Consider the following 21,175-nt stretch of genomic DNA (forward strand, 5'->3'; position numbering starts at 1 on the left):
GATTTTCTCACAAGCACCCTTTCCTTTCTGGGGCTTTTCACCAAATTAAGTTCTCTCTTTCTCTCGAGTGTGTGTGTGCTTTCCCACACATAGAGGCATATACCACACAAGGAAAGGCCAAATCCAACTAAACATCATTTTTAGGGTCAAACTGTGGAAAAATAAAAACTCTTGATACACCTTTTAATCGGAACGACTTAGGTACTGCAAGATTTTCTTTCTACTGGCAGAAAATTATACTAACAATTCTAAGTTAATGACTTGAGAGTAAACAGTTCCTTCTTTGTAAAATGAACTGGATTCATCAAGACTTGTGTTCAAGTGAATTTCTCCTCCTTTAAGTCAAAAAAAAGACATGACTTAAGAGAACTCCTAGGCTCTAAGAGAATCTTCAAAAAAGTAGGATTTCCCCCCTACACTGCACATTAAGTAAATACCTCCCCATCTCCCCAGTGCTTGCTACCCACAGATTGCAGCACAGGGCCCAAATAGGATGTAGTTTTTATAGGTGATATCAGAAAAAAAAAATGTTCCTTTCTTGTATGATAATTGTGGTAATGTTAGATATTTCAAAACATCCTTCCACTAAGGATGGCAAAATAAGAAGTTGGTAGCCCTAGGCCAATCCCTCCCAATTTTTTTGACAGTTTCTTCATCCAAGTGATCTATGTATGAGAACCACTTGTCTGAAACAAGGAATTTAGGGTCAATCATCTAGTTATTACTAGTTCTCATCTAGTTACCACAATGGTGACCATCCTCAGGGCCAACAAACAACCTATAGAAAATTTAAGACTAATTGTAGTCAATATGCAGGGGAGAGAGTATGAAAACTTTTAGGCTCTATAAACTTGCGGTCTATAAGTTCCTGGTTGTTCTGCAAGTTTTTCCTCTATCTGCAGGCCCCTCATTGCACCCTACCCACCCCTCATTACCAAGTTATCTCCTCCTGGTTTTGAAACACAGGTGCTTTTAAAGCTTGAGGGTACCGTTAATCTGGGAACCCCCAAATCAAGACACTTCACCCTGCTGAGATTCTGAGAAGTCGGCCTTATGGTACCAAAGGCTTTATAGAACAATTCACGGCATTTTGTCAGTTAAAATTAAACTGAAACAAAAGCCCAAGACTAGCTTCTTGCTACTGCAGCGTCTCACCCGATCCAAGTGATCCTAAAATCCATCCACCCAGAAAAGCCCAATGGCATGGCTGGTTTGGGAAGTCAAAGCTGAGGAGGGTCACTTGCTCTCTCCAGAGCCTCCAAACTGAGAACAAAGGCAAGAAACTCAGCTGGGATACGTCATTAACAGGCCTTCAACTATTTATAAAACTTTTCAACGAAGAATATGTTAATAAGTGACTGTAAAATGAAAATCCCCTTTTTTCCCAGGGATTCTATCTACCTTTAACTTAACTGTATGCTACCTAAAATTTTCTTTTATTAGATTTCCCCCAAAATGAATTCTAAAATAAGTACCATTCCAGAAGAAAAAAAAAATCCATAAACACTAACTTTTTTAATACCTTGATTTACCTCATCTCTAACTAAACTGTTCAGTGACAAATAATATATTTGTTGTGAAGAGAGTTAATTTCCTAGATTATATGTGCACATAAACACATAAATGTGACAATATTTTGAGATACAGGATGCTAATAAAGGTAACATTTATTGGGCCAGCTACTGGGACACTGGACACTTTACTTGGATTACCTCAGTTAATCCTCACAACAAACCTATAAAGTAAGTACTATTCTTACTCCCATTCTATAGATAAGGTTTAAATGAGGAGATTCATTAATGTAATTTAATCCCCACTAACCCAGAATTTGAGTTCAGTGTTTACTCTGGCTATAAAAAGGTTGAATAAGCATATGAGAAATTAAGCAGAATTGCAGAAAGCATGGTTAACCTACTAGAAGAACCTATGTTTTCAGACATACTGAAAAGCAGATGCTAATTGCAAGCCTTCCAGCAGGAACTGTTTGGGAAGGTTCTGTCTGAAATTATGCTACCGTAGTTAAGATTCAGACTTTCACTAGTTAAAAGCAGGTTTCCTCTCACTGTTACTTCCAAATTAGGAAGTTTCTATAGATGACACAGTATAGTGGATGTCAGGTACCCATTTCCCTTCTCCCCCAGCAATACTCAGTTCTGTCCCCTCCTCCTCTTCTCCCAGCCCTGGTGCTTTAGGGAAAGCGTATGCACTCCCCCAGGTGAGGGACAGACCAATCAGAAAACCTCCCGCCCCTGCCAATCAATAGACGGCTTTCACCTGACTACTGGGATTGGCTGAGGAATGAGCACGTGGCTTAACTCCGGCCAATGAAATGCCAGGGTTGGCTTGCAGGGGATGGAATTCTGGGAAAGATACTTTCTCAGTCTTTTAAGGAGTTACTGGCAGGGATACTTCTTTCCTTCTGGCCAGAGGGATGCAACTATGAGCCGAGGAACTTCCGCAGCCGTTCTGCCTCCCTGAGGATGAACTGACATCATGGAAGAGTGACAGAGAGATGGAAAGAAACTGGATGGTTGATGTCATGTTGAGCTATTTCACACCCACAATGCAGTCCATCCCATCCCTGAACTTTGCAGGTACACGAGTCCATTAATTAATTCCCTGTGCTGTGGGAGCCCCTTTGGTTTGGTTTTATGATGGTCACAACCCCAGAGGATCCAAACTGATAAATGAGAAAAAAAAGCACTAATTGACAGCTTTCTCCCCATGTGCTTGGATTTTACTTGACACTGTTTCTAAAATGTTTGAAGTGGTTTTGTGTTGGTTTTTTCCTTAAAATGTAACAGGTTTTCAAGAAACACTTTCAAGAATTCATGAGTGGCTTTGGGCAAGTCACCTGACTTTCCTGGGTCTTCCCAACTGTAAAAAGGATGAAGTTTGACTAGAGGAATTTTGTTGCTCCTCCCAGCCCTTACAGCCAACAGTTCTATGTGGCTGACCTTATAATGCAAAGTTTCACTTACTCCACCAAACAAAAACCCCTCTTTGGATAGAAACATCCTTTGTGATATAATTCAAGTAATCTGCATCTCTTGCTTGGTCAGCTATTTCCAATTTGCACCCCTATATCCCCCCTTCTGCAATCAGCTCTGTGCCCCCCAAGGGTCTGATCTCTGTGGACAGCATCAGTATGGCTCCTTGCCTTCTAGCTTCTGGCTGAGTGTGCCTAATGGGAGGCACCATCAGGAGATGGGAGAAAGGACAAGGGAGTTCGGTGAGGATATTTATTCTCTTGGCTCTTTCCCAGCTGTGTTGCTGAAGGTTGACTGCATCCTTCCACCAGAGAGAACCTTTCCATGGAGCTTCTCTCTCCAGTTCTAATAACCAATCCTTCCCTCTTTCTTTCAGGACTAGGCATGGTAACAGCTCCCCGATACCACTAGCCCCGGGATCCTTCCACATCCTGTGATGGGTTCTCTTAACCCTGCCTACACCACTATAAACAGTCCCTTCAGGGCAGTCTTTTGGATGACTCCATTTGAATACACCATCTGTTTCTTACTGGAAACCCAAGACACGGTAGCTTAAAAATTAAATCTAAATCAAGCACAACAAAAAAGAAAACAGAAGCAATCAACTTTGAGTCTCACATAAGAGAGATGAAAAGTGTGGCCCTTGCCAAGAAAAATAACCTGCACATACCAAGAGAATCAAATTAGACACCCACCACCCTCCTTTCCCCACTGTCACTGAGAATTGTGGAAAACAGCCATCCCTTGCTATACCAGGGTTTAAACATTAAAAAAAAAAAAAGTCTGTGTATACACAAACTTACTGACGCTTCAGACAACTTCTGAGAGGGCCTGGAAGGGGAAATCCCAGCTATGTGCCCATTTTCTAGAGGGACAAACTGCTGAGCATGGAAGAGAACGCAGGGCTAGAGCTGATTTAAAACAAACAAACAAACAAAAAGACCACTAGAAATGTCCCAGGGCCAGTTCAAAGGCTCCTTGGTCCAATAATCTGCCTCTTACAGACTCTGGGGGGTTTCTCAGAGCAGCCTTCTGTACTACAATTCTGCCGAGAGGTCTAATCCCCCCTGAACACATCTAGAGCTACCATCCATGAATGTCCTTTGGCTCCCTCATATTCACAACTCTGCAAAGTCAAGAGATACAAGGCACAATGCCCTCAGCCCCATTCCGAGTGATGCTGAATGTCAGTATGTGAATCCACTACCACTGACCATTTCCCAAAGAAACTTTCCCAGCAAGTTATGATATCCAGGCCCACAGCAGCCTTCCTCCCCTTCTCGGGGCATTTTCCATTCCCCAGATATCCAAGGAATGCTTTCAAGGATCCCTTCATCACAAAACATTACACAGCAGCTACCTGTTTCAGGATTAAGAGGCTTAATTGTTCAGGGTCGTCCTGCTTCCATGTCTTCCTCCTTCAGCATCCGAGAGAGCCAGGGCCTGTAGGAGTGACCCAAAAAGCACATTCAGGATATTTGGCTTCAACATGGGAAAGATCCTATCGATCAGGAGAGAACGGAGAAGCAGCCAAGGATGGAGCCCTGAAGAATCCAACAGCAGATGGACCGGCCCAGGAGGAGGCCCCTGAAAGGCTGCTGAGGAAGGTGCCCGAGGGAGAAGAGAACGTAGGAGAGAAAGTCACCCAGTGCCATTCTAGGTCCTCAGGCCTGAAACCCAGGAGTCACCGTGACTCCATATTGCCACACCCAATGGACACTTCACTCCTTATCTTTCTGGACTCTGCTACTTTTGACATTGGACAACTTCCTCTTTTTGCACCTCTGATTTCTCTTGGCTTCTTTCATTCCACAAATAAATCTCTCAGAAACTATTTCTTGAGCACCTACTATGTTCCAGGCCCTGGGACATTACCATAATACCATGCCCCTTATTTGTAGGGAGTTTGTAGACCAGTGTGAGGGAAGAAGATAAAAAATCTAAACAAATGTCAGGTGCTGATAAATGCTACAAAGAACAGTACAATGGGGAAGGGGAATAAGAAGGGTGCTGGGGTTGTGGGGGAGGGTCTCACTGAGAAAGTGACATTGTCACTGGAACCTGAAGAAGGTAAAGGATGCCCGAGGAGAAGAGTGTTCCGGGCAGAGGGAAGAGCAAATGCAGAGGTCCTGAGGGAGGAGCTTGCTTGGGATGATGTTTGAGGAAGCCATTCTAGCTAGAGGAAATTGGAGAAGGGCAGAGTAGAAGAAAAGGTCAAGGAAGAGGCTGGGCCAGGTCATGTGGACCCCGAAGGTCATTTCAAGGACTTTGTCTTTTATTTTGAGAGAGATGAAACACTATACGAGTCTTTTGAGCAGAAGAGTGATTTTTAAATGATCACTGAGGCTGTTGTGGGGAGCATGGTGTATTAGTCAGCTCGGGCTGCCATAACAAAGTACCACAAACTGGGTGGCTTAAATAGCAGAAGCGTATTTTCTCAGTTCTGGAGGCCAGGAGTCCCGAGATCAAGGTGTCCACAGGGCCTCCCTCCCTCTGAAGGCGCTAGAGAAGGATCTGTTCCTGGCCCCCCTCCCAGCTTCTGGTAGCTCCTGGGCTTGCGGCAGCGGAACTCCAGTCTTCACACAGGGGAGTACTCCCTGTGTGAGTGCGTGCTTCCGAATTTCCCCTTATTATAAGGACGCCAGTCATACTGGTTAGAGACCCACCCTACTCCAGGATGACCTCATCTCAACAGCTAATTACATCCACAATGACCCTTATTTCCAAGTAAGGTCATATTCTGAGATACTGGGGGTTAGGACTTCAACAAAGGAATTTGGGGGAGATGCAGTCCAACTCATAACACAATTCAGTCCCCATAATAGGTGGATTCTAGAAAGGCAAGCAAGGGTGGAAGTAGGGAGACCAGTTAGGAAGTCATTGCAATAATCCAAGGAGAGAAGCTGCTGGCTTGGACCAAAGTGGTGGCGGTGGAGGTAAATGAGAAGGGGTGAGTCTGGATGTATTTTGAAGAAGCCGCTGACATCATTTGCTGGTTGGTAGACTGGATGTGGAGTGTGAGGGAAAGAGGGGAGTCACGGTGACTCCTGGGTTTCAGGCCTGAGGAACTAGAATGGCACTGGGTGACTTGACAGGAGGCAGTTCCTGTGGAAGGCGGGAGCCCTCTGCAGCAAATCCAACTAGGTCCCTTCCCTGGGCCCAGCACACCTCCCACAGGCAGAAAGCAGCCCGAGTGGGCTGGGTCAACTAAGGAGCAAAACCTGAGGGCAGATTCTTTCCAGACACCTGTCTCTAAGGGGAGGAGAAAAGGGAATGAGAACTAGAGAGGGTGAAGGTTTGGGGTTTGGTTTCAGCCAGCTGAAACCCCAGCCAGGGGGTGAGGTCCCAGGAGCTACAGGAGATGGGGAGGACTCATGTACAGGAAGAAGGTTCTCTCTGGCCAGGAGGAGGGATGCGTCCATCTCTGAGTGGAAGGAAATCAGGTTGGGATGAGCCACAATGTCAGTACCCACAAGGGAGCGGAGGCAGGAACCTGAGTGGGCTCAAAGCTGAGCTGTTTGGAATTTGTCAATGAATAAATGAAGCCAGGTTGTCTCCTGAGTGAAGAAGGGCAGACAGGAGCTCGACAGGGGGCGCGGTGTGGAACATTCCACTAAGGGGAATCATGCAGGTGCTGGGGCAGCCCTAAAACCGGGAGCCTCTTAAATCAGTGTCTCACCTGAGGGCGTGGTGGCCAGTGGGGACCAGGGCTGCAGAGAGAGCTGGCTGCTGGCCAGCAGCACTGAGGGCCCAGCTGAACCCAGAAGCCGTGGTTTCACGGACACACAATCTGCTGTGGGGGTTCTGGACAGGCCCTCAGCAGCCTGGAATAGGAGAGTCTTCCCTACACTGAATCCGGAGGCCCCAACAGGCTCCGTCCACTTCTGTCAAGGCTGCATCGCTGTCCCAGGCTCTGGGCCCCTGGAAAGCCCTCTGAACACTCCCCTGACGCCCCACAGGTCACAAATTGGGCCTCGTCCCCCACAGGACGACTCAGACTCCACTGAGCACCGGCCACAACGTGTGTGCTGGCCACCACACAAGCCAAACCCTCACACGACCATCCTGTGAAGTGTTATTAGCTTCCACACACAGACGATGAAATGGAGATTCAAGAAATTAAGTAACCTGCTCAAGGTCACATGGGCAGCAAGGGGCAGAGCTGGGGCTTGAAACCTTTCATTTCTCGGTCTTCCTTTCTATATTCATGTCAACCACCCCAGTCCAAGCCTTCAAAGTTTCCCTCCTAAAATTCAACAGGATAGATGTGTTCTTACTCGCCTCCCGGCATTCCCCGTTTCCAGGGCAGCCAGCCAGGTGAGCCTTCCTACAGCACCGTTTTTACCTAGCCCCATCCTGTTCAGTTGGCTTTGACAGCTCCCGAGGCGAGAAAATTTCCAATTCCACAGCCATTCCTTGGGATCCTTCACGAACACTTCTTCAATCTTGTTTCCCACAGGCACCCTCTGCTCCACCCCATCCGGTATGCCCCTCCCTTTTCCAGGCCCCTCAGGCCCCAGGGCCCCACACCTTCCTCCCCCTGCAGCCCTGCCCCTCTCACCCCTGGCTCTTGGCCCTCTCCTGCAGCCCACTGAGCGGCACCACTCCAGCTTCTTAGCCCTCCCCGCTGTTCTGAGCCCACTGCATTTCCCTTCCCTGTAGACTGCAAACCCTTTGAGGGTGAGTGATATTTGTGTTGAAAATGCTTGGAATTATCCATTGCTCAACATAGGGTCTCTTAACTGGTAAACACTGCTTGATCTACAGAACAATGCTGATGAAGCGCAGACGATACAGCTGTAGAAGTTTTTCAGAAAATAGAAGAGAACTGGAATGGGCAAAAGAAGGGACACAGGGCTGTCTTGAAGTTTCTGGAAGTGTACTCATTGTTCCTTTGCAGGAGCACCCGGAGTGTGGCATCCTGTAAGAGCTATCCCAGTGAGAAGGAGAGCACTAGATTTAGCTCCCCCTCCTCTTCCTGCTCCCACATATCCAAGGTCTTGGCATCCTTCCTTAGCTACCTCTTCACATGCTTTCATAGACACAGAAAGATATCATCTCTTCTTCCCTCTTCAAGGGAAGAGCTTGAGATGTGAGAAATCCAGCTCAGTGGGGCTTGTGGTGACCAGAGGAATGGTCAGTGCCAGGTGGCCGGAAAGAGGAAAAAGGATCCTCCATTTCTGGGGAATTGGGAGTTGGCCCTAACCCATTTCAGTCATCAGCCACAGACCACACAATAATTCTGGGCTTCGTGGGGTCCCAGGGAGAGGATGAATGGGAAAGATCAAAGTCAGCAAAACACTCAAGGGCCATCAAATCACACCCCGTATGGAGAGAATGGGCAGCCCCTGAATAACAAGATCTGGGAGAAAACTACAGGGGTCAAGGTGATGCTGTCTGCCAAGAGTTCCAATAAGAAATCAAGATCTCCTCAAACCGGTGGAACCAAAGGCTCAGGGGGTTCCTCATGACATAGTTGAAATAAGGAGCTATGGAGTCAGGCCTGGGGTCCAATCCTGACTTTGTCACCCAGGGGCTGGCCAATCTTAGGCTGGTCACTTAACCTTTCTGAGCCTGGGTCCGCATGAGCTGCTCTGAGGCCTAAATGCAACACACGTATAAAAACATCTAGCACAGTGCCTGGCTTTATATAAGGGGCCCAGTAAATGTTGCCCCCCTCCCTCCTCCCAGCCTTCAAACCTCACAGCTCTCACCCCTGGATAATGAGAACAAGAACAGAGGCTACCGGGCACTTCCCAGAGAGAAGGTCTGCAAAGAAAGATGGCAACCGTCAGCAAAAGGAAGGAGAACAAAGGGGCCACCCCACAGCCTCTAAGAGAGAAGCGCCGGACCTCTGTGAACGCCCGGGTTTCAAAACACAACAAAGCTTCGAGCCTCAGACCATACCCAAACAGGAAGTTTGTGACAAACTTAGAAAACATGCAGGCACGGCTGAAAGAGGTTGCACAGCCCTCAGCAAAGATGAAAACCAGCACCTTGAGGGGGTCCGTGTGGCATAAAGGAGCGCGTCCGCTCGGCCTTCCCAATGCACAAAACTCTTTTCCTGGGCATCAGGGAGCACCCTGCCTTGTGTTCCTCCTCACCTCAAGCACGTGGCCCAAAGCCCACGGAGCTGCTCTGGTTTTCCAAAGCCGGGGTCTGGCAACTGCTCCCCACTCTCTGCCCTTGCCCTATGTCCGCAGGCAGTGAGGACAGCGGACACCCTGAACAGCCATGGCCGGGGGTGGGGGGCAGGGGACTTAGGTGTGTGGGGTCGCTTCTCAGCCGGGAGAAGTGAGCACAGAAAGAGGAAGTGATGTGTGGAGGTGCCCGGCCAGTGGATGTTTCATCAGCACCCCCACCCCCCCGCACTTCACCGTGGGGTCATCAGGCTGCCATTTTCCCGCTCTGAAATGCTGCCTGGCACTAACATTTGCCTTTGCACCGTTCACACTGGCGTGCGCACCATCACCTCAATTCATGTGTCTGTAAGTGCAGGCAAAGAGGGACTCGCCTAACCTCCCCCATTTATGTCCCACGTCCCCACCTACAGTGAAAACCAGGAGGTCTCTTCCCCGGAGTTCACCATCACCCAGCACCTGTGGGTGGAGCCCTGATACCAGACCACATGCTTGGTGAGTGTACGCCCCACAAGACTCCATTTCGACTACCTCACCGCCTACCAGGACACACCCTCAGCAAACAGGTCCCCGCTTCCAGCCCTCCCGGGTGGAAGGCCCAAGCATAAACTCGGTCCCCTGATGATCAGCCTCACTGCCCACCCCCTCCTTGGCACCTCCGACAGTGGTTTCCCCACCTCCCCAAGTTAGGTTCCTTTAAAAAAAAAAAAATGACTCATTTAGGAAGAGACAAAACCAGAAACTTCAATGGTAAAGATAAAACAGCACCAAGTCCCTTTCAACATCCCCTACTCCATGCAGAAATTAGATCTGATAAAGACTCCCCAGACTGGACCTCTTAATTCGGAACTTACGTACATACAATTCTAGTGAAAACATTTCCAGTAATGTCTCCTCTCTGAACTTTTCAGGGTCGTCTTCTTCTTCTTTTTTTTTTTTTTAAGATTTATTTATTCACTTTAGAGAGAGTGGGCAGGGGCAGAGGGGAAGGGAGAGAGAAACTTTAGTGGACTCCTTGCTGAGCCCAACACAGGGCTTGATCTCACGACCCTGAGATTGTGACATGAGCTGAAACCAAGAATCAGACGCTTGACCGACTGCGCCCCCCAGGCGCCCCCAGGGTCTTCTTTATAAATGGAAGTGGACTCAGGCCTCTAGTCAATAGCTTTTTCAAAATGAGAGAATGAGAAAGTAAAGTCCATGCTCTCAACTCCTGGCACAAAAATTAATTGATGGTTCACTTATGTTTATGATTCCAACTCACTGGGCGAAGGACGCTGGCATTGTATCACTGGTCTACTGAGAATCATGGGGAGTCTTCCTTAGAAAGTAAAACTTCTTGGTAGGTAACAAGTTTATATAACATTGCTGCACAGTGTTTGAAAGGAATAAAATTATATAATACCATACACAGAACTGTAACATTTTGGGGCTAAAATGAGCAAATAGGAGAATCCTAACCCAGGGGTTCTCAACATTGGCTGCATTAAAAAAATTCCTAGGCCCCACCCCCAAAGATTCAGACACCTTCGGGCTGGAATGGGGCTCTGGGATTGGGTATTTTTGAAGTTCCCTAGTGATTTTAATGTGCATCCAGGATTGAGAACCACTGATCCGCTGCAGATAAGAAAACCGAGATCTAAACAAATTAAGGTACAGTCCAAGGCTGCATAGCCAGAGACAAAACCAGAACCAAATGTGACATTGACAACTCCCCATCCAGTTCTACAGTCTCGCTCAGATTCTTAGTATTCAAAGATTTGTCTGAAACTTTTTTTTTAGTTTGGGGGACTAACACAGAGTTACCAACTTTTTGTTTTGTCAAGCAAGGGTATTTTTATAAATATCTACCAATTACTGTCACTGCTTCCTGACAGGTCTCTTGCTCATTTGCATCCCTGCCACCCTCCCTACTCCAATCCCCGCCCAGGAGGTAAGATTTGATAGTATCTGGCCCTGGCCTGCAGTCTCCCTCACCTCCACTCACCCTGCTCCTCCCCGACATCCATGTGACAAACCCAAACAAAAGCCAGGCCTCAAAAATTTGCCTTCTCCTCCTTTCCCCAGCTCCGCAATATCTATTTCTGAAAGCCACTTCACTAACTACAAACTACTTCTCAGTCCCTCCAAACCCACCCTTCACCTTCCTCCTGACACGTGACAGCTAATATTTGCACAAGTTACAACAACCAATATTTCCAGTTTGTCATTTCATGCATCTTATCCCTTCCACATTTTTCCCTAATCAAGGATATACTGGAAACTTTTAAAGAGGACTACCTCTGAGGAATAGAATTAGGGGTGAGGAGAGGGGGGCAAGGGGAGTTCTCTTTATCCCCTTTAGTTTTAATTTGGGGCAAGCATTTGTTTTTTTTAAAGGGACAAATCTCTCTCACACACACACACACACACACAGACACCAGGTTACAAAATACATCTACAAATACCATCTAAGTGGTTTGCTTCCACTCTAAGTACAGAAAATCGCCTGGGGAGTCTCCCTACCCAAGTTCTAAATGGAAATGTCTGGGTGGCTGGATGATGGGTGACATTAATTTCAGTTCCCTTTCTTCTTTGCTTATCTTTATTATGTTTTATTTATGTAACGAAGGAATAATGAAAGTTTAAAACCCGAACCTAAGCATTATCTGATCTCTGAAACCTACACAGCATTGAGAAGCAAGGCGTCAGAGCAGGTCCCAGTCTGGTACGTAGAAAATCTCCTTTTTGTAAAATGAAAGCTGTCTCTCTCCAGGACTGAGCCTACCACTGTAACTGACCCCGAGCCACACCCAGGCCCTGCCGGTCCCCAAGAAGAGATGCAGAAGAGGTGCCTTAGGCCAGCTGTAGAGCTTCTTCCGGGACCCGTGTGGACTCCTCAGCTTCATCTCCCCCTTCTCCCTGAATTTCAGCCCCATGGATCAGTTGTCTCACCTGAGTGTCTCCTCTGGCCCCTGCTTCTAAGCTTCCACCTAGGTTGTGTCACCCACCCCTACTGGTTTCCTTCCTGAGTCTCTGCCAAGGCAAGCAGCCACGCCCACTCCCAAGGAACAATCAAAATCATAACTTATAGATCAGAAGCCCAGAAACTCCTAAGATGGAGTGTAAACTATGGAATTCTCCACAGTCCCCAATGCTCCCTACTGTCTAACAAGTCCATGAAGAGGGGTGAGAGTATCTTCCAGGCAGAAAGAACCAGGAGCTCAAAGGCCAGGAGGTCAGCGGAGGTGTGGTGTGTTCAGAGAAGGAAGGGGCATTTGGTGATGTCTGGAGCACCTCCTAGCATGTCCAAGACCCAGCAGAGAGAAAAATCCAAAGAAACTAAACACCAAAATGTATAAGAGCTAGCAAAGAGAGGCCCAACCAAAGGGTTTTCATCCTTCCAACTGCTTGCCCACAATTCACTCTACCCTTCCAATGTCTAGTTGGGTCTAGGCCAACAGGAGTGGGTGGAGAAATAGGAATAGAGAAAAAAGAAATGAGATTAAGCAACACCATACAGAGGAAAACTGAGGTCCTCCCAGTGCAACATCAAATCTTCCTAAGTGGCTCTGGGTGACTCTTGAGGTGTGTGGGGGACATGGTGCTTAAGCCTCTCCTGAGGTCAGCCCCAAAGACGAAGGATGTTTGCCAATTATTCAAACTTCTGGGACCTTCAAGAGACATTTTTTAAGAACTCTGAAACTTCAAAACTGCTGAAACACAGACTAGCCACAGACCTAGATGCCTCTGTGGCCTGTGTGAGGCCTTTTGGGAAATACTCATGGAAGCCACCAGGCCAGCACCACCTCCTATCCCATAAGAAGGAAGCCTTCAACAATTTTGACTCCTCAAATGTCCACCTCCATGGTGCCTGAGTCTTAGCTAATGGTATGCTCATCTGCCCAGGGAGAAAATACCGCTTTGCAGAAGTGTTGTGCTATTTTAGGAAGGGGTATGTGCCTATCTTCTCCTCCTGTCCCCCAAACACTCAACTAGACTCTAAGCTCCTACTGGGCTCTGTTCTAGCTTCTTTTCTTTCCTTTTAAAAAAAATCCTCCCTGGGCGCCTGGGTGGCTCAGTTGGTTAAGCGACTGCCTTCGGCTCAGGTCATGATCCCGGAGTCCCTGGATCGAGTCCCGCATCGGGCTCCCTGCTCGGCAGGGAGTCTGCTTCTCCCTCTGACCCTCCCCCCCTCATGTGCTCTCTCTCTCATTCTCTCTCTCTCAAATAAATAAATAAAAAATCTTAAAAAAAATAAATAAATAAAATAAAATAAATCCTCCCTGTTGGCTTTCAGTGGGCATTTACTGAGTAGAAAAACAATCCTCAGATCCACTGGTTCCTACCATGTGACCCCTTTCCCAGGGTGACAGCCATCACTGGGCTCCATGACCGCTTGCTCTGAGGAAATTCCTTCCCGCTCTGGAGTGGTAATGGCTTGCTTCCTCCTGCCCCCACCCCTCCCTATCCCCCTGGTATTGGTCCATGGGCACCAGACTACCATGCTGTTTCCCTTAACCCTACAGTTCCATGAATAATTACTTTTTTTTTTTAAAGATTTTATTTATTTATTTGAGAGAGAGAGAATGAGAGAGACAGAGAGCACATGAGAGGGGAGAGGGTCAGAGGGAGAAGCAGACTCCCCGCCGAGCAGGGAGCCCGATGCGGGACTCGATCCAGGGACTCCAGGATCATGACCTGAGCCGAAGGCAGTCGCTTAACCAACTGAGCCACCCAGGCGCCCAGAATAATTACTTTATTAAAGTCTATTCAATTCAACCATTTGAGTGAGTGGAGAGTTCAAAAAAAAACTCAGGACCTAAGACCTATCAATGAAAATTGGGAGTCTTCTTGGAGATTGAGGAGAGGTACACACTCAAAATAGCCGGATAATCCCCTGAGGATATGGTGGATGTTACCTGTCATGGATTGCTGAAGAAGAGGTATAGCGGGCTGGAGGTTGGAGAAGGTCTCACAGAGGAAGTGAGATCTGAGCTGGATCCTGACAATGGGTTCAACTGGGTCAAGTGGAGAGGAAGTAGGAAGACCATCCCAGGCAGTAGGACCAGCACACATGCGGCACTGACCACAGGGTGGGGAGGGCCCCACTGCAGAGGAATGAGACCGTGCGGCACTGAGAGGTCACTAATGTGTGTTCACGAGTCAGACAGAACTGCTCAGAGCCCAACTCTGCCTCTTGTTAGCTATGCCACTGGGCAACCTACTGGCTCTCTCAGTCCCATGACTTTACCAGTAACATGGTGAAGATGAGGATAACAATAGTGCCTGCTTGCTGGGGTCACTGTAAAGATTTATTGAGGACGTGCATAAAATGCTTAGGATGCTCAGTGCCTGCCATCAATGAATATGATCTGTTTTTCTTGCTATAGTCAAAACTACCCAATGCCCATCCTGCTGATGTAATTCCACTTTCTGCTTGGTTACAGCCATGATTCAGGAAGGAGTGAACACTGGTTGACTGGTCACATGCTGACTAACCTAAGAAATGTAGGAGTCAGCTAAGCATTAGAATGCCCAGGCAGCCAGGGTTGGGTCTTCTCCACTTGACACACACACACACGGTCCTCTGCTCTGATTGGACCAGAGACCGCATCAACAGGGCTCCCCAGGCTTCCAGGTGGATTTGGATAAAGGGAAAGCATTTCTTTCCCTCTTCCTTTTACCTTGCCAGTTTGGCAGTAGCTGTATCCCTTCAGGATCATGGCTATTTTGGGGGGCCCCTTCTCTAGAGTTCCCTCCTCCCAGCCTAGGGGAGGTAGGTAACAGCTTCCCACTATGGCCAGCCCTAGGGTGCCCCTTATCCTTTGGCTTGTCTAACTCTGATCTCACTTCTCTAAATACTCTTCATTAAAGTCTCTCCAGCTAAACCCTTGGCATGTGCCAGCCATCTCATGCAGCCCTGTCTCATGCTCACTTCCCTCCTCCCCACAGAGGCAGAATGTAAATGGCAGTGTTCACGATGGAAGCACCAATGCCTTTTGCCCATGAGCAATCATATGGGAATTTAACATCCTTAGGAATCTGGGTAAAACCCAAGAGGCTCAGGGAAAAGCAACTCTCCTAGCCCAGGCAGGGTATATTCAAAGGCCCTGTGCTCCTCCACATCCATCATACAGTGGAGCCTCTCTGGATGTGCCCCTCCAAATCCATCACACAACGGAGCTACAACAAAGTGACAGCATCTAGATTAGCGCCTGACACATAGTAGGCACTCAATAACTATGTGTTCATGCAGGTCCTCTGACTAAGGATGGAAGTCTGAAATCTAAGAGGTCATTCAGGAAAGGATACTCCATGGAAGCCTCAACTGCATGCTTGGGTAAGCAAGCATGGGTTGCTTGGGTAAAATTTACCCTGGAGATGCCCTTTGTTCCATGACAGGAAGCTCTGCGATACCCCCGTGTATGGGCAGCAGGCTTCAGACGTCAGTCCCTCACACCACAAATGCTATTCTCTTATCTCTTATCAAATCATTCCTAAGACTTGTAATCTCCCCAGCATCTCTCTTACTGATTCTGTTACTCCCCACTCCCTCGAAGGACCAAACACAGTCATGGTTCAGTGCAGTTCAAGAGGATTTAAGTGATGGGGCACCTGGCTGGCTCAGTCGGTTAAGCATCCAACTCTTGATTTCAGCTCAGGTCACGATCTCAGGGTTTTGAGATCAAGCCCACCGTTGGGCTCGGTGCTGGGTGTGGAGTCTGCTTCAGATTCTCTCCCTCTCCGTCTGCCCCTCCTGCCCATGCTCTCTCTCAAATAAATAAATCTTTAAAAAAAAAAACACCACACATTTAAGTGCTTACCATGTACAAGCACTGTGTCAGGCATTGTAGATCCCAAGATGATTTATTTTTTAAATATTTTATTTATTTGACACAGTAAGAGAGGGAGAGAGAGAGCACAAGTAAGGGGAGGGCCAGAGGGAGAGAGAGAAACACACTCCCTGGATGAGCAGGGAGCCCGATGCAGGACTCGATCCCAGGACCCTGAGATCATGACCTGAGCCAATGCTTAACCGACTGAGCCACCCAGGCGCCCCGAAGATCCAAAGATGATTAAGAGAAAGATCTCAGAATCCAAGAGCCACAAAAAATATGAAGAAAGAGTGTTTAATACTGACTAAAGGGGATTCTCAAAGAGCTAGAGCTTGAGCTACACTGGGTCCTGAATGATGGGGCTATGACAACGGGGACAGAGGGGAAGGCAGCAGGATATGTGAGAGGGACAGGGGAGGAGGAGTATCCCTGGGCAAGGACAAACAGGACTGAATCGATAGGGACAAGAGCAGAAGCGCTAGGCAAGGGGTTTGTCTCAAATTGGGACCATCTGATTCAAGAACCAAGCACATTAACAAAGCAGAAATGAGACCTGACTGGAAAGATGTCTTCCCCACCCAGCGGTCCTCCACAAATTGTCCCCTTACCCTCCCCTCCACCCCCCAGCTGGGAAAACAATAAAGGAAGCTGGAGGTCCTGGGGCAGAGACCCTTGTCCTGAAGGGATGTTTCTCAGCCTGCCACTCCCCCACTGCTAGCCTGGCCCTGCCTTGGGGTCAGCCGGCTCGGTGGGCAGAAAGGGCGCCTGGCCACTCCTGGCTCCAGAGCCACTGAGCACCCCGACCCCATGAAAATGAACAACCTTCCACACTCGGCTTGCTCTTACTTGGAATTCTAAAATTAAATGTTCACTCCTCTTACCTAAAAGCTTTCTCCCTTTATAAGCTAATATGCAAATACCTTGGATGAGGGCTAAGTCTTAGCAGCCACAGATCCGCTTAGCATGAATGCTTCCAGAAGATCTTTCCTGGAAAACAGGCTTTGTATGAGGGATGCCCAAGAGATTATCTGTGGCTGAAGGGGAGGCAGGAAGAAGAGGGAGGGGCCCATGGAAGGAGAGAAGGCCGCTCTTGCGCTGAACTCACAAAACCCACCAAGGGCAGAGGGTAGAGAGTTCAAGTCTAAGCCTTCAGAAGACCTTTATTTTCATGTTTTTTAAGAAACTGAGATACAACTCATGAACTGTAAAATTTACCCTTTAAACTGCACAGTTCAGTGGTCTTTTAGCATAGTCACGAGGTTGTCCAACCATCGCCACTAACTTCAGGATTATTTTCATCACCCCCCAAAAAACCCCCATACCCACTAGCCGTCACTCCCCACCCCTCTTCCCCTGGCAACCACTTTCTGTTTCTATGGACTTGCCCATTCTGGACATTTCCTATAAATGAAACCATACAATATGTGGCCTTTTGTGTCCAGCTTCTGGCGCTTAACATGATGTTTCCAGGGTTCCTCTGTGTTGGAGGACACACCAGTACTCCATTCCTGATTATGGCTAAATCATACTCCACTGTACAGATATACCACATTTTGTTTATCCATCAAAGGACTTTAAAGGGCAAAGCAAATGATGCATCTGCAGAAAGGAGCTTCCAGTATCCTTGGGGCTGCTTGGGCAACGCAACCATTTCTAAACCATCGTCCTCTGAGCCTCCCACCGGCACCCAAGGACACTGCCCAAACCCTCCCCACTATACACACATGATTTCCCAAACACAGAGTGCCTCAGGCCAGAAGCTATGAATCTCACCACAGGCCATGACAGCGACACCTCAAGTTCCTTCTGAGGAAACTTGTCGTGACCCGTCAAATGTGTTTTATACATCTCTATAGTCCTGGGAATGGAAGATGGAAGAGCAGAGCCAGCCACAAGGGCATGTGACTGGTGTAGGTTTAGAGGGCCCCACACTTGACTGAATGCACTACTGTCGCCATCTTGAAAGTCTTCATCTTTAAACAAGGGGCCCTGCATTTTCATCTTGCGCTGGGCCCAGCAAAGTATGTAGCTGGTCCCGGGCAAGAGGCTGGGGTTTGGTAGGGGGTTGAAACTTGACAGTCTCCCCAAAGAGACTGCTGCATGACAGCAGCTTACTGAGTCAGGTTGGGGTGCCGGGGAGCGAGACGGCAGATAAATGGGGAAGAGGTGCCAGATCTACATGGGTGCTGAAAACCCAGTGTCCAAACTGCCCAAGACCAAGCCTTCCTACCCTGACGGCTGAGCAGCTGGCTGATAAAAAGCCGCCCTGGAACAGCCCGACTAGTTGAAAGTAAACGTGGTAAGTCAACGCCGTACAGACTCAGACTGTAAAGCAGGGGGACTCAAACTGAAACTTGTTTGATCTTGTAATCGCTTACAGGTTAAGACCAAGAAGAAGAAAGAAAAAAAAACCCCACACTTACTACAGTAACTGGCACTGAGAACACTTTTTAACATTTACTTTTTTTTTTTTAACTGTCACCTCTATTTCCAGCATTATCAAGGAAGTCATGGTTTCACCAAAAACCCGGTATTCGATCCAAAGAGTGTCAGAGTACCGCTGTCAGTATGGAGGGGAGCCTTAGGAACAACCCACCCGCATGAATCCCCAGGAGCCTTGACCCCCTCCGCCAGGTTCAGTCCAATTCTTTTATTTTATAGATGAGGAAGCTAAGCTGTGAGAGAGGAAGTAACTAGCCAAGGCCACCCACAAAGAGAGGCAGGACCAGAACCCGGGAGCTTTCAGCTTCCCCTTCCAACCTCCCAGCTTCATGAGTCCAACCAAAATTCATATATTGGGTGCATGCGTCCTGGCCCCCAATCTGCTCCTGGATCCTCAACACAAATCTTGGGGTACTTGTCTTTGTCCTTGCGAAAAGGGAGTCTCTCTGGTCGTGCAGCTAAGTTTAAGACTTATAAACCCCAAGGGAGAAGAGGCAGCTTCCTTCCACCAGCACCATCTCTGTTCCATCATTTGGCAAAAGGCGAGAAGCGCTCCAGGGGAGGGGTCACAGCCTTTCCAAGTCCAGGGCATTTATAAACACTTTTTTCTTTTTTTTTCTGGGAAGGGTGAAGTTTAACCTAGTTTTTTCTAGTAAAAAGGATAATGCAAGGTGGATGGAGTCAGGGGGCAACAGGGACTGCGGCTAGCCACACCTAAGACACAGGTCCAGATGGCCCCCGGAAGGTGATGGGCTCTCTGCCACCCATCAGGTCTTTTTTTTTTTGGCCTAACCAAATCAAACCAACCTTAACATCAAGTGATTTCAATTTGTGTTTTATACTCCCTCCTTCCCTCCTTTGAACAAATAGATATTAAGCACTTACTGTGTGTCCCGCATGTTCTGGTTGCTGGGCACAAAGCAGAGAAGAAAACAGACCATGTTTCGGTATTTACATTCTAAAGGGAGGAAATGAGGAAGAATTAGGAAATAAATGAATACATGCCATTTAAGATGGTGACAAGTGCTCTGGAGAAAAGTAAAGCAGGATAAGAGAGATAGAGAATGGTAGGGAAGGAAGGCATTGTATCTAGGATGGTCAGGTTGGGGCTCTCCGAAAGAGGCAGAGAAGTGAGTCATCTGGGGAAGATATTCCAGGCGAAAGGATCAGCAAGGGCAAAGGCCCTGAGGTGGAAATGTCCTGCGATGTTCAAGGAACAATCAGAAGTCTAGTGTGGCATGAATGAGAAGCTAAGTGGCAGACAGAGAGGCAGGGGGATGGGAGCCAGATCAGGCCAGCCCTGAAGCCACAGAAACACCTTTGGTTTTACTCCAAGTGGGATGGGGGTACACAGGCTCGGAGCAGGGGGAATAAGTGACCTGGCATAGGCTTTACCAGGACTTCCCTGATTGCTGTTGTTACCAGGCCTCTTCTCTAAGGATCAGATTCAGGAGCTAGGCCATAAGCCCAGCACAACCTCTAAGCAACCTTGAGAAAAACACTTCCCTTCTCTGGGCCTCCACATTCTCCTCTGTGAAATGGGAAGATAAGACTAGATGATGTCTAACGTCCTTTCTAGGATATTCTTATTTTTTTTTACCTTAAAACAGATTGTCTAAAGGGTCTCCAAGTCTCACCCTGTGACTCAGGAGAAGGCAAGGGACTGCAGCCAAGTTTTGGAAGCCCCTAGTCACTCTGCACTGCCTCCCCTGCCCCAAGCCAAATTCTCACCCAGCAAAAAGCACAGCTCTCTAGGGAGAGAGGTCCAGCCCAGGAAGCAGCCACGTCAGCAACGGCCTCTAAAGATTACAAAGGGTGACCACTAAAGATAGCGTAGCCTCCACATGTTTCGGGGTGGGGCTGGGCAGGCAGAGGCCGGTAAAAGCGGCTGCTACGGCCCAATCAAAGGGTACTGCTGAATCTGCCTCTTCCCCGGGCTGCCATGGTCTCTCCTATCTCCCCCACTTCTATCGTGGACAGAGAAGAAGGCTATGGGGTTAAGAACTGCTCCATCCTGCCCATTTCTTTGAGGGTTCTGTCTGCATCACACATCATCAAACCGGGTCAGAAAGCAAGACTCAGGTCTCCTCCACCAGGCCAGATATAGATAAGCAGGGTTTCTCTCTCCTCCAACAGACTGGGAGCTCCCCAAGAATATGAGCTATCTCACCATCAGACTGCGAATTCATCCTATGCCTCCTCCATTAGACTGGGGACTCCATGAGGGTCGGGGGCTGTATTTCCCTCAAGAGATTGGGAGCACCTGCTGTCAGGGGCTGAGCCACCTCAATGGGACTAGAAGCTCCCCGGGGACAGGGTTTCTGTGCCACTCTACCTCCATTACCCCACTGTATCCCATAAGTCTTCTGTAGGTTTTGTGAGTTCTTAAAAGAAGATGCTGACTGAAGCACTCAGAGTGAACCACCCAACCCAGGCACAAACTCTTGTGATCTCCCGCCATTGAAAGATCCATGAAAACTATGTGGATACGAACCTTCAAAGTGAATATAAAGAAAACAAAATGAGAACTTGGCTTCACCCGACAACACTTCGGCAGACTGTTTATAAGTTCTGGCCAAAGCCTGTCCTCATTTTATAAATAACCCTTTCTGGTGACTGTGGCTGAGGCCAAGCTGAAATGCACCTTGAGGACCAAGAGCAGCGAGCTCACGAGCCCAGGCCTGACCGAAGCCAAGTCCTTCATGGGAGGGAAGTCCACGGCCCAGATACAAACTTCCTCTCAGCTTCCAACTTGGGCTTTTCCAAGGCAGTCACACCAGGTGAT

At 48.0% G+C, this 21,175-nt stretch overlaps 1 protein-coding gene across 2 annotated transcripts in view; it reads right to left on the reverse strand.

The window, feature by feature from the left end:
• TRERF1 (transcriptional regulating factor 1) overlaps positions 1–21,175 on the reverse strand; it is a 200,554-nt gene that overhangs the window by 115,502 nt on the left and 63,877 nt on the right. For both annotated transcript variants that reach the window (XM_034991501.1, XM_034991500.1), the window contains exon 3: positions 4,351–4,433. The gene's annotated coding sequence lies outside the window, so the exon portion shown is untranslated. The remainder of the gene's footprint in view (positions 1–4,350; positions 4,434–21,175) is intronic.

The sequence above is a fragment of the Mirounga leonina genome, unplaced genomic scaffold (genome assembly GCF_011800145.1).
Source record: "Mirounga leonina isolate KUSES-001 unplaced genomic scaffold, KU_Mleo_1.0 Mir_53, whole genome shotgun sequence".
In the NCBI taxonomy this organism is placed as follows: domain Eukaryota; kingdom Metazoa; phylum Chordata; class Mammalia; order Carnivora; family Phocidae; genus Mirounga; species Mirounga leonina.